Genomic DNA, 11,285 nt, shown 5'->3' with positions numbered 1-11,285 from the left:
GGATGGATGGATGGATGGATGGATGGATGGATGGATGGATGGATGGATGGATATAGAGAGATGATACACACATACAAGATAGATGATAGATAAATACACACATACGAGAGAGAGAGAGATGATATGATAGATACATACAAGAGAGAGAGAGTGATATAGATAATGATAGATAGACAGACAGGCAGATGGATAGATAAAGACAGAATAGGTAGGGAGGGAGGGAGGGAGGGAGGGAGGGATAGATAGATACACACATAAAAGATAGATGATAGATAGATGATAGATAGATAGATAGATAGATGGATGGATAGATGGATGATAGATAGATGATAGATAGATAGATAGATAGATAGATAGATAGATAGATATAGATAGATAGATAGATAGATAGATAGATAGATAGATAGATAGATAGATAGAGATAGATAGATAGATAGATAGATAGATAGATAGATAGATAGATAGATAGATAGATAGATAGATAGATATAGATAATGTAGGTAGCTAGGTAGATGAAGATAGATGAGAGACAGGGATAAGATAGACAGACAGACGATAGTTATGCACACATACAAAATACACACACATATATACATACACTTATACACACACTCATACACATACATACCTGCATGCACTCATACTCCTTGACTATTTCTATGTTCTGTAATTTCTCCATGCTGCTCTTTGACCGCAAAAAGATTAGCACTGAGTTCCATAAATAGATATCTGCAGATATATACATCTATTTCATTTTTCGTTCCATCTCCCAGCCATGGCAGCCATCCCAGTTTGACACTCCCTGCCCTACCCAGGAACTGCAATAACTCGTGTGCCCACTGGCACAGAGAGACAGAGAGTAACGCTTCGAGGTCTTGCCTCCGTCCCACTCACCCAGGCGGGGCCTTTCACTCGTTCCTCCTGCTACCTCTAGCCAGGATGGGACACTTCCGGTCCCGATTTGCCGTAACCCGGAGCTCCACCAAAGTGTGTTTACTCTAATTGAAAGCCAATTTTGGCAGCGCGGCGTAGTCAGTGGCTGGGACGTTGCAAACGTCTTAGGGGAGTTTCAGGAGCTGGGATGTGCAAAATGTTCTGTGTTTTTTCTTCTCCCCCTTACTCGCTGCACGGATCTGGTGTGCTTTGAGGGCAGGGAGAGATAATTTTCTGAGAACCAATGACCCAATTTCTGTTCTCCGAAGGGATCGCTCTCACTTCTGGCACGATCCGCAATGAGAACGAGATGATCTGCACAGGTTTTTACGGATTAACCGGGTTGGAAGGGACTTTGGAGGTCATCTAATCCAACCCTCCGCCAAAGCAGGAGGCCCTTGGACCATTTCTGACAAATGGCATTCCAGTCTCTTCTTGAAAGCCTCCAGGGATGAAGCTCCCACAATTTCTGAATAACAGAATAACAACAGAATAACAGAGTTGGAAGGGACCTTGTAGGTCATCTAGTCCAACCCCGACCCATCCAAGCAGGAGACCCTATACCATTTCTGACTAGATGACCTACAAAGTCCCTTCTGTCTTTATCTCTTTACCTACCTACCTACCTACCAGTGGTGGGTTTCAAAAAATTTTCGAACCTATTCTGTGGGTGTGGCCTCCTTTGTGGGAGTGGCTTGCTGGCCATGTGACCTGGAGGGAGAGGCTTGCTGGCCATGTGTTTTCTTTCTTTCTTTCTTTCTTTCTCTCTCTTTCCTTCCTTTTGTCTCTGTCCCTTTTTCCTTTTTTTCTTTCATCTCTCTCACTTTTTCTTTCTTTTTTCTTTACTTCTTTCTTCCTTTCTTTCTCTTTCTCTCTCTGTGTGAGTGAGTGTGTGTGTGTGTGTGTGTGTGTGTGTGTGTGTGTGTGTATTTGTGTGTGTGTCAGTGGTGGGTTTCAAAAAATTTTGGAACCTCTTCTGTAGGTGAGGCCTGCTTTCCGGGTCCACTGGTGGAACCTCTTCTAACCGGTTCGGTAGATTTGATGAACCGGTTCTACCGAACTGGTGCGAACTGGTAGGAACCCACCTCGGCTACCTACCTATCTACCTATTTACCTGAAGAACAGTTGCAAGAACTGGGCCTGGCTAGTCTAGGAAAGAGAAGGACCAGGGGAGACATGATAGCATCTTCCAATATTGGAGGGGCTGCCACAGAGAGGAAGGAGGTCAAGCTATTCTCCAAAGCACCCGAAGGGCAGAGAAGGAATAATGAATGAAAACTGACCAAGGAGAGATTCAACCTGGAAATAAGGAGGAACTTTCTGACAGTGAGAACCATCAACCGATGGAACAGAAGTTGCCTTCGGAAGTTGTGGGAGCTTCATCACTGGACTGGAGGCTTTCAAGAAAAGACCGGACTGTCATCTGTCAGAATGATGGAGGGTCTCCTCCTTGACCAGGGGTTTGGACTAGATAACCTACAAAAGTCCCTTCCAACTCTGTTATCATTCTGTTATTCAGAAGTTGTGGGAGTTTCATCATTGGAAGCTTTCAAGAAGAGATTGGACTTCCATCTGTCAGAAATGGTGTAGGGTCTCCTGCTTGGCTGGGGGGTTGGACTAGATGACCCCTAAGGTCCCTTCCAACTCTGTTTATCTCTCTTTCTTCCTCCCTTGGCTGGTCTTATAGAGAACATAATTCCCTAAAAACCAATTTTTCGAGTGAGGCTAAAATCTACCTAAGCATTTGAATATTCTCCTATATATCACCCACAAGATGTAAAACTGTTCTATTATTATACTGTACAGGTAATCCCTGACTTACAACAATTCGCTTAGTGACCTCTCAAAGTTACAATGGCATTGAAAAAAGTGACCTATGACCCATTTTTTTCAGGCTTATGACAGTTGCAGCATCTACAAGGTCACGTGGTTTATTCAGATGCTTGACAACTGACTCACATTTACGACGGCCGCAGTGTCCTGAGGTCACGTGATCAACTTTCACGACTTTTGGGCCAGCAAAGTCAATGGGAAAAATCAGATTCACTTAACAACCAGGTTACTCATTTAACAACTGCAGTGAATCCCTTAACAAATGTGGCTAGAAAAGTCATAGAATGGGAGCAAAACTCACTTAACAAATTTCTCACCTATTTAACAAGATAAATTTTGGGCTTGACTGTGGTCGTAACTTGAAGATTACTCATATAGATCGTCTTTAAACTACAACTGGTTCCTTACTGACCATTTGAGGTTATGACAGATCCTAAGAAAGATACTGACGACCCAGATTCAGATTTCTGATGGGCATTTATGGGCCACTTATAGCCATTTGCAGCAATCACATGGGAAGGAAGGAAGGAAGGAAGGAAGGAAGGAAGGAAGGAAGGACAATAATGGAGGGAGGGAGGAGGAGGAAAAGGTAGGACAGAAAGGAAGGAAGGAAGGAAGGAAGGAAGGAAGGAAGGAAGGAAGGGCAATAATGGAGGGAGGGAGGAGGAGGAAAAGATAGCACAGAGGAAGGAAGGAAGGAAGGGCAATAATGGATGGAGGGAGGAGGAGAAAAAGGTAGGACAGAAAGGAAGGAAGGAAGGAAGGAAGGAAGGGAAAAAAAGAAAGAAAGAAAGAAAGAAAGAAAAGGAGGGAAGAAGAAAGAAAAAGCAAGAAAGCCAGAGAGAGGGAGGGAGGGAGGGAGGAAGAAGGAGAAGGAAGGAAGGAAGGAAGGAAGGAAGGAAGGGGGAGGGAGGAGAAAAGAAAAAACAAGAAAGCAAGAGAGGAAGGGAAGAAGTAGGAAGGGAATGAAAAAAAGAAAAAGAAAGAAACAAAATAGATAATGGAGAGAGTGATTGATAGAAATGATATATTAAGAGATAGAGAGAAAGGGACATCTTTTTAAAATTACAGATATGGTATCTTTATTTTAAAAAGAGAGAAAAAGAAGATGGTATTTTTTTTTAATTAGATTGATTGACGAGTGACTGATTCTTGCAGGGGGGTGGGTGTCAGGGAGAAGCCCTGATGATGTGAGAATGCTTCCTGTTTCTGGATCCCATGCTAATCCCCCATGAATCTCTCTCTCTCTCTCTCTCTCTCCCTCCTTTTCTCTCTTTTGGTTGGATGGCTGCGATTCTTTTTTTTTTATTTTTAGATTTGTTAAGCAATGAAGAGATGCAGCCTTGCTCTTTTGTTCTACTCCCATTTCCTGTTCTCCAGCGCGTTCCATGGGCAGCCCAGGCTTCTGATTTCCGGAAGCTGATGGCTCCGTCATCCATTATTCATCCCACCCGCCAGAGCACAATTCTGCTCTTCCAGCCTTTGTGGCTGTTACGGGATGGGATTTAGCTTTTCACCCAAGTTCCAGGGGTCGGTTTGCAAGTCCCTAGACCAGAGAGAGCTGCAAATGCACTGCTGGGAGGTGTGTGTGTGTGTGTGAGAGAGAGAGAGAGAGAGAGGGAGGTAGGGAGGGAGGGAGGGAGGGAGGGAGGGAGAGAGATTCTTCTGCTCACAAAACACATAAACCCTATGGTTTCTGTTCCATTTTCGTTCTGGAAGGGTTCGAAACCGGACACTGATGATATTCCCTAGATGGGTCTTGAAAGGTCTGCAAGAAATCAACCAAGCTCAGAGATAATACCAAGGACCCCACAGTTGTCTTCCTCCTCCTCCTCCTCCTCCTCCTCCTCCCTGCAAACCAGGGTGGATAAGAATCGATTTTTAAAAAATTTAAAAAATTAAATCAGTTTTTTTTTTAAGTTTTATCAAATTTATTTTAATTAAATGCTTTTGGAGTTTTTTAAAAAAGTATCTAAAGATAGTTTTGTATTAAAAATTTAGTTTGTTCAGCATGAAAAGGGGCTTAGTTATGCATCATGAGGCTGTATATTCTGCAATATTTACATATTTTTTTTTGGACAACTCGTTCAATGAATCCGAACTCCGCAAGCTGAGATAAATCTGCACTGCATAGTTGCATCCACACAATTCCACAGTAAGCATGAGATAAACCATAAAACGGAAGTCCAGGAATATTCCTTTATCCCCTTCTTTTGCAAATCTATCTACACTACAAACTGCATGATTGTTGGAAGAGAAATGCATCTGTGCCATCGGGCTCTCTAAGCGCGAGGAGGGAGGGCAAGGAGTGAAAATGAAAGTGAAACCTTCTAAGCAGCTTAGAAATATAATATTAAAGAGCAGCTGTCATTTCAGATCCATCCTGGCAGCGCCTGTTAGCGGGCATCCACTCGCCTGCTGCCCGCCACGTCCATCACCTTGTGGTGTCCCTGCCGCATCACCAGCTGTCCCATTCAAGTGAATGGGACGTTCGGTGAGTCAACAGCGGATCAGAAATGACAAGCTGCTCTTTAAAAAGTATAATTTAAATCGGGTCAATTTAAACCAAGCCTTTTTACTAGTGATTTAAATCATGATTTGAATCGTAATTTAAACTGACTCAATTTAAATCAAATCCACCCTGATCAGAAGGGCAGGACAAGAAGCAACGGGTGGAAACTAATCCAGGAGAGAAGCAGCCTGGAATTAAGGAGAAACTTCCTGACAGTGAGGACAATTAACCAGTGGAACTGCTTGCCACCAGGAGTTGTGGGTGCTCCATCACTGGAGGTTTTCAAGAAGAGTCTGGACAGCCACTTGAGCAAGGAGGATGGACTAGAAGACCTCTAAGGGACTGTCGGTGAGTCAACAGCGGGACAGAGATGACAGTTGCTCTTGAAAAATTATAATTTAAATCAAGTTTGTTTCAATCAAATCCACCCTGCTGCAAACCCCCTATCTTCTAGCACTGATGATGCTACCTAGCTGGGTCACGAAATGTCTGCAAAGAAAGCAAGAAAACGGACAAAGCTAAGAGAGCACCAAGGACCCCCAACCTCCTCTTCCACCCTCCCTTCCTCCCCTTTGCACACCCTTCTCCCTTCCAGCACTGATGATGTTGCCTAGCTGGGTCATGAGATGTCTGCAAGAAAACCACCCAGTTCAGAGAGCACCCGGAACCCCTCATTTCAACCCTGAGCTACAAATACTCTCCTTTATCACAGGGGGGATAATAATGTTCCAACACTGGAAGTTTTTAAAGAGATGTTGGATAACATTTGTCTGAAGTGGTGTAGGGTTTCCTGTCTAGGCAGGGGGTTGGACTAGAAGACCTCCAAGGTCCCTTCCAACTCTGCTATTCTATTCTGTTCTGTTTTATTAATTTAATTTATTTAGAAAACTCATATTGCTGCCGACTCGCACTTGGCAACTCCAGGCAGCTGACAGGGCTATAAAACCAGCACATAAAAGAAATAAAAATAATGAAATAATAACAACACCCCCAAAAAATTATTAATGAAGTACAGATAGTCCTTACAACGACAGTTGAGCCTAAGACAGTTGTCAAGTGACGTTTTACAAGAGTCCCTCTGTGAGGAAGATGGGTGGTTTTAAAACCTGACCGATAGATAAATAGATTTGATAAAAGCCCTGTTGTATTCGAGAAACCTCCAAACTCTCAGACAAACAGAGAGGACTGGGACCTTCTGCGGGCTTCTTTTCAAAGTAATCACCACCTTAATCTGTGCAGCCAAGCAAAGGAAAGTGTGAATAAACAGGTAAATTCAGCTTCTTAATGTTATTTGTGGACAAGGTTAGCTCCCAAGAAGTTCTATTTTGTTGCCCTTGGGATGCCCGCAGCTGGTCCTCGACTTAACGACCACAAATTGAGCCCCCACATTTCTGTGGCCAAGGAAAATAGTTGTTTAGGTGGATTTCGCCCCCTTTGGCAACCACCTTCTAGCCACAGTCGATAAGTGAATCAGGGCGGTGGTTAAATTAGTAACGCGGCTGTTAAGTGAATCGGGCTTCCCCGAATTACAGGTAAATACAGGAAAATTACAGGAAAATAGTTGTTTGGTGGATTTCGTCCCCTTTGGGAATTATTCTCGGCCCCTTTCCCCCCCCCCTCCCAATCTAGGGGGTTCACATTGAGTTGAGAGAGAGCTCAAAAAGCGTCCCGCCCTCCCATCGGAGCTGTTTTTTTAAATGTTAAAAAGTATTCCGCAGTGGTGTGGAATATTCCCTATTTCACAGAGGTCTATTATTTGCAGGGAAAATAGAGAAAAGGCCATGATTGCAAAACAGAGGGAACCAAAGAATGAAAATCAAACACAGGCCCCATGGTTTTCGCAGATTCTGGACAGTTTTGTGCAGCGACGGCACAAATGCGGAGGCCATGATGGTTTCGCGTGGCATGCCTCACAAATGCAGCTTTCAATTTCTGCAAATATAGACTTAACAACAGTTCATTTAGTGTCCGATGCAACAGCACTGAAAAATGTGACTTTACGGCCATTTTTCACGCTTACGACCATTCCAACATCCCCAAGGTAACATGATCAAAATTCAGAAATTTGATCTTCATTTAGTCTTTCCTTAAGCTTCACACCTGTCTTCTAGACATTTGCATCACTCGTCCCATCCCATATAATACTCTGTTTCCTCCTTTTATTTCTTTGGTAAATTTGTCCATCTCTGCACACTATAACACTTTCGTTATAACATTCCCTTCTGCTGGTATATTATTATTCTTCTAATTTTGTGCCCATGTTATTCTCGCTGCCGTTATGATATGTATAATTAACTATTGCGGTTTTCTTTGTCTTAATTCCTTGTAGGCATTCCCAATAGAAATAATTCCAGGTTCATATCTATTTGCTATTTAGGAATTTCTTCGAGCCATTTTCTTATTCTATTCCAATATTGTTTAGCTTTTGGACATAACCACCACATGTGGGTAATACATTCCTTGATTTTGCCTACATTTCCAACAGTCCGGTGATAAGTTCGGGTACATTTTTTTTTTTGCATATAAAGTTTTTTTATTTTTCATTTTCGTAACGTATAATCCACATAACCAACATATTATATTATTAAACGTTTACATCAATTCGTCTTACCATCTCCATACACCCTATTTGTACCTTATCCATCACTTTCCTCTCCCTCTCTCCTCCTCTTCCCTACCTCCTTTCTTCCCTCTGTCATCCTTCTCTTCTCTACTTCCCCTTCCTCTCTCCTTCTCCTCTCTCCCCTTTCCACTCCTCCTTTCTCTCCTCCTCTTCCCTACCTCCTTTCTTCCCTCTGTCATCCTTCTCTTCTCTACTTCCCCTTCCTCTCTCCCCTTTCCACTCCTCCTTTCTCTCCTCCTCTTCTCTACCTCCTTTCTTCCCTCTGTCATCCTTCTCTTCTCTACTTCCCCTTCCTCTCTCCTTCTCCTCTCTCCCCTTTCCACTCCTCCTTTCTCTCCTCCTCTTCCCTACCTTTCTTCCCTCTGTCATCCTTCTCTTCTCTACTTCCCCTTCCTCTCTCCTTCTCCTCTCTCCTCTTTCCACTCCTCCTTTCTCTCCTCCTCTTCCCTACCTTTCTTCCCTCTGTCATCCTTCTCTTCTCTACTTCCCCTTCCTCTCTGACTCTCCTCTCTCCCCTGTCCACTCCTTCTTTCTTTCCTTCTCTTCTCCCCCCCTTCTCTCCTCCCCTCTCTTCTTTCCTTACTACGGGTACATTTTAGCCAGTCTCGCTAGTGGGATTTGGACGCTTGGTGATTAGTTCATATTTATGACGGCCACAGTGTCCCGGGGGCAACCTGACCCCCTTTTGTGACCTTAACCACATAATTGGAGGGCTCAATTGTCCCACTTAACCACATAAATTTGGGGCTGAATTGTGGTTGTTAAATCAAGGGCTACCTATACCTCAATTTAGATCAGGGTATGATAATCAATACCCTGTTTTCCTGAAAAATAAGACCTCCACGGATAATAAGCCCAATCGGGCTTTCGAGCGCATGCGCTAAAATAAGCCCTCCTTCGAAAATATTGCAACACAGCAGCAGCCATGAGATGACCACGTTCCACACCTCCTCCTGCACCTCCAAAATAATCAGACCTCCCCGAAAATAAGGCCAAGCGATTATTTTGAGGGTCAAAAGAAAATAAGAAACTTGTCTTATTTTCGGGGGAAACACGGTAATCCAATTATATTCTTCAAATGGTTGGGGCTACCACTCCCATAAAGAGGAGCCAGCTGGAGACTCGGAAAGCCTCAACAAGATTTTCCTAAAAAGGGAAAGGGGGCAATCAGCAGAAAACAATAATTTCCTTTTCTCTCCTTCCACGCAGACCTGTTTTTCTGTACCCAATTTATCTGACACTTATGTTTTTTTCAGATATCACCTCCCGCCTTTGGAAGGGAAGACTCGAGAAAAGCGGCTAAATATAAAAGCCATGTTCAAAAAAGAAAAAAAAACACCACAAGGTATTTAGCAACTCTCCTCTCAAATATTCTACCTCGGTGAGCAAGTTCTCTGAATCTGCACCGTTAATAAAGGGGTTGCAAAGAGTGCGCTGTGCCATCTCTTCGCCGGGTGTGAAAAGCATCTCTTGCAAAGAGGCAAAATATCTTGATTGGTATTGGTATTTATTCGATTTGTAAGCCGCCCTATTCCCCAAAGGGACTCAGGGCGGCTGAACAAAAACCAGGGGAAGGGGAAAAACAAATACAGAAAGTAAGACAAACAGGACAGTGATACCACAATTTAAAAAAGCACAGCAAATTCGAGTAGGGGAGGGAACTCAACCCCAGGCTTGCTGGGACAGCCAGGCCTTAACGGCTGTCCGGAAGGCCTGAAAGGTGGTGAGGGTCCGAATCTCCACGGGGAGCTCGTTCCAAAGGGCCGGAGCAGCCACAGAGAAGGCCCTCCTCTGGGTGGTCGACAGCCGGCATTGGCCGGCCGATAGAATTCGGAGGAAGCCTAATCTGTGGGATCTAATGGGTCTATGGGAGGTAATTGGCAGGAGGCGGTCTCTCAAGTACCCAGGTCCAATACCATGTAGGGCTTTATAAGTGACGACTAGCACCTTGAAGCGTATCCGGAGACCAATAGGCAACCTGTGCAGCTCGCGGAGGATAGATGTGACGTGGGTGTACCCTGGCACACCCACAATCGCTTGCGCGGCTGCGTTCTGGACCAGCTGAAGTCTCCGAACGCTCTTCAAGGGCTGCCCCATGTAGAGCGCATTGCAGTAGTCCAGTCTTGAGGTCACAACTTACTGGATCTCCAGCGGCGCTCTAGGCATCTCTTTTGGCGCTTCATCTCCCGGAGTTCCTCAGTGAACCAAGGAGCCCTCCTGATTCATCCCAGGGGGGAATATCACTTTCATCCTGTCTTCTTTTTTTTTTTTTTCCATACTTTATGGATCAGCAGGGACAAATAATTCAGGGGCCAAAATCAGTATACAGGCAGACCTTAAACCTCCAAGCAGCCTCAACGGCTCTCTAAAAAGGATGCAGATGACCAGTTCTGTCTGCAAGGCGTATAAATCCTTCCCTTCCCCACCATCTGGTCAGAGCGGAAGAAGCTCCTTGGATGAGAAGGGAAACATCTTCAAAGAAAAACAAAAAAGTCCAGTTGCCTCTTGAAAAAAGCACCTTTGGGACAACAGTGACCTGGAGGACGGAGAATCTTCATAGATTTTTAGCCAGGTACTTTGGGGTGAATGCCATTTGAATGGATTTCCAAAGGAAAAAATGGCAGACTACAGGAATATTTGTGACCCCGAGAACACAGATAAACTTCCAAGTGGCCTCAACGACCCTCTAAAAGGATGCAAATGACCAGCTGTCTGCAAGGATTGCATAAATCCTTCTATTCCCCACCATCCAGTCAGAGTTGAAGATGCTTCTTGGATGAGAAGCGAAACGTCTTCAAAAGAAAAACCAAAAAGTTAGCAGAGATGGCTAAAATATCAGCATATCTCAAGGACAATTCAAACGAGAGATATAAACTGGAGTGGAGAAGATGGATTGACTATACTCAAAATAAATATGGGACTAAGAAATTCCAGATAGCTTATGACTGAAGAAACAAGGAATGATATAATCTATTTAGAGTTAGCCTAGCAAGAGGAGTTAAAGCTCAAATGAAAGATGATACTAACTTTAAGTTTATTTTAGAATATCTTTGTTAATGATTTATACCCTGTATTGGTTCTGGGAAGTTGGGGGGGGGAGCTTGGGGGGGAGGGGAGGTAAACATTTGTAAAAGTTTGGTTTTTTTTAATTTTCAATTTAAAAAAAAGGAAAAACCAAAAAGTCCAGTTGTCTCTTAGGAACAAAAAGCACTTTCGGGACAAACGTTTTTCACATTTACCAAATTCAGCCGCTTGGCAACAGATTCACATTTATGACGGTTGAAGTGTCCCGGGGTCACGCGATCCACTCTTGCGACCGTCCAGTGAGCAAAGTCCAGATTCGCTTAACAACGGCGTGACCAATTGAACAACTGCAGTGATTCA

Source organism: Thamnophis elegans, unplaced genomic scaffold (assembly GCF_009769535.1).
Source record: "Thamnophis elegans isolate rThaEle1 unplaced genomic scaffold, rThaEle1.pri scaffold_326_arrow_ctg1, whole genome shotgun sequence".
Classification (NCBI taxonomy): domain Eukaryota; kingdom Metazoa; phylum Chordata; class Lepidosauria; order Squamata; family Colubridae; genus Thamnophis; species Thamnophis elegans.
The sequence above is the reverse complement of the archived record's forward strand: the minus strand, read 5'-3'. Positions refer to the sequence as shown.